Source organism: Empidonax traillii, unplaced genomic scaffold (genome assembly GCF_003031625.1).
Source record: "Empidonax traillii isolate 1590-97213 ecotype Southwest subspecies unplaced genomic scaffold, ASM303162v1 scaffold116:size1738432, whole genome shotgun sequence".
Classification (NCBI taxonomy): domain Eukaryota; kingdom Metazoa; phylum Chordata; class Aves; order Passeriformes; family Tyrannidae; genus Empidonax; species Empidonax traillii.
Window position 1 is genome coordinate 1,044,070 of NW_020955309.1, and position 2,695 is coordinate 1,046,764.

At 43.4% G+C, this 2,695-nt stretch overlaps 1 protein-coding gene across 3 annotated transcripts in view; it reads right to left on the reverse strand.

Moving 5' to 3' along the window:
* Nucleotides 1–2,695, reverse strand: part of ZNF462 (zinc finger protein 462) — a 92,672-nt gene that overhangs the window by 89,089 nt on the left and 888 nt on the right. Inside the window, exon 1 of one of the 3 annotated variants that reach the window (XM_027882970.1) lies at nt 2,470–2,629. The exons of the other annotated variants lie outside the window; for them this stretch is intronic. The gene's annotated coding sequence lies outside the window, so the exon portion shown is untranslated. Of the gene's footprint in view, nt 1–2,469; nt 2,630–2,695 lie in introns of those variants that run through there. 3 annotated transcript variants of the gene reach the window in all.

Below are 2,695 nucleotides of genomic sequence, written 5' to 3' on the forward strand. Positions count from 1 at the left end.
AAAAAAAAAAAAAAAAAAAAAAAAAAAAAAAAAAAAAAAAAAACACCAAACCTAAAACCCAAAAGAGTTAACTTCTCCTTTTGTCAGAATTTAAGATTAAACATACCTGAAATGGTATGTTCCACGACCCTCTTCTAAAAGATGGAGACAACCACAGTATCTCAGTAATTTGGGTGATGTTATCAGCAACCAGAACTCAAGAAATGGACAATTGATAAAGCAATATCCTTCCAAGGTATATTAGATTACATTTCTTCCATAGCAAAAATAAAACAAGGACATTGATTTTAACCTTTTCAGCTTGATCTCAACTTCATCATAAGTCACTGCAATCCTCAAATCTTTTTATTTTTTTGCACATATGGGAGCATGTTCTGATTCATATTCAGTGGTCCCCTATCCTGACACTTATATATTCCATATGTAACACAATTGTTCTTAAATTCTTCAAAGTAACCCAGGTATGAACATAACTGATACTTTTCCATGAAGCTGTGCTTCAAGCTCAACAGCATTGTTGAGTCAGTAAATGAAACTGCATTTCAGTCCCCCTCATGCATTTCACCATATACTTTGAACTTTTTGAGGAACTGCATCTACCATGCAACTGATGTGTAAATTTACATAGGCCTGCTTTGGGTCTACTCAAAACTATTTCAGATGAAAAGCTGTGTTTAAAAAAAAGCACATGAACTCCTGTTCAACTGCTATCTTAATTTAAAGATCTCATGATTCCATAATAACATTAAAATCATACTAAAAATGTTGCTCTGAGGTTTCAGAAAAAAATATTTTATGACATCAAAAAGAAAGCTGTGAAAACTGTTTTGTGATTTCCAAGAGAAATTATGAATGTTATGATGCTCTGAGGAACCTCCTAAAAGCTTGCCAGTGTCATTTTAATGCAACCTAGTGAGTGGGGAGAAATATTCCATCTAAATTTAAAACACATCCAAAAGAAGATATATTCTTGAAAATGAGATGTTAAAAATCCCAAAAATTAGGCATCATCATCATCACCTAGAAAAAAAAAGACATTTCATTATATCCTCTGGAAGAACCTGAACAGCCTCAAGCTGCATGCACTTACCTCCAAACGCTTTCAAAAATCTATAAATATATGCTTATATACACTATTTATGTGGACAACTGATCAACCTCTTAAATTCTGTGGTCTTTAACCAAAGAAAAATATCTAAAAAGGTGACCTCCACATGAAAGCATCAGAGAAAAAAAGCCTGAGGATGTGTTTCTCTGTGAGAAGGAGAATCTGAGCAATTTCCTCCAATCCTCATTTCCTGATAGCATGAAGACAGCGAGAAGACCCATCACAGTGTTGTACATTGAAAAATCTGAAGGAAACCTTAGGGGAAAAAATCATGATTAAGCCAGCTACTGCCAGCAAAGCTTCAAAACCTGGAGAGACATCCACAATGTTAGGAGCACTTCCCATCTCAGCTTTGTCTACTCTCTCTCTCCTCCATTTTCTGGTGGAGCTAGAGAACATGACATGGCTTACCTGACTCAGATCACAGCTCTCTGCCAAACTAGTCACTTCCTCTTAGACATGCAAGCAGCTTCATGAGACAAACAGACCCCCACAGACGCACACACAAAAGCAGCAGCAGAAAGCACTCAAACTTGAAGGTCTTTCTCCTTCCAAACACCAGAAAAACAAATGAAACTTTTCCTTTTTCTCCCCCAAAAGAGGGAGGTGAAGGGGGGGAGGAATCCTATCAGATCACAACTACATGAAGCTCCAGGAGGATCTGTGTGGAGAATAGAAACCACAATGCTGAGAGGAGCTGGGGGGTGGGAGGGGGGGGAAGAGGGGGGAAGGAGAAGGTTACTCCAGAAGACATAAAGAGCCTGTGGACTCTGTGTGTGCATGTGTGCGAGAGCGAGGAGAAGCTTTGTGTTGTGGAGCCTGGACTGGAACCAAAGCAGACAGCTTGCAAATGGAGGACAGGGAGATAAAGAAAGGGAAAGAGGGGGAGAGATAGGGAGAAACCTGCTCCGGGTGGTTGAGAAAGGGACAGGGGAGAAAGCGCCTTCTCCCTTGTCTGGTTTAAAGGTAGGGACATTGGGGAACTGAGCAAGTAGAAGTGGGCTCCTTCCCCTTCCTTTCTTCCTTTCCTCGCTCTCTTTCTCTCAAAGGAGAGCACAAGCGTGTGTAATGGCTCCTGCTCTCCAGCTGAACGCTGTCCTCCTCCAAGCAACCTCCTGCGGGCACCACCAGCCCCCCAGCCCCGACGCTGCCGGGGACCCCCGCATCCCAGCTCCAGGAGAGCCGCGGTGGGGGCACCACTGCCGGGGTGAGGGACCAGCCTCGCCAGTGGCGAAGAGGGCAGAGCGAGGGGACAAGGAGAAAGAGGAGGAGGGGGAGAGTGACTGAGAGAAAGAAAGAAAGCAAGAAAGAAAGAGAGCGAGAAAGAAAGGAAGGAAGGAAGGAAGGAAGAAAGAGGTCACCCGATTGCCTGGGTCGTGCCAGCACGGAGCTTTTCTCTCCTCCGTGTGTCTCCCGTCTCTGATCCAAGTCCACACGCACAGCACCATCCAGACCTCTCACACACACACATATCCTCTCGGGCACCCCCCACCCCGAAAGCTCGGCTAGTATCTCACTTATCTCCCCATATTTCCCCCCCCCACCCCCCCATAATGCAACAACAAAAAATTAATTAACCGCCTTCCT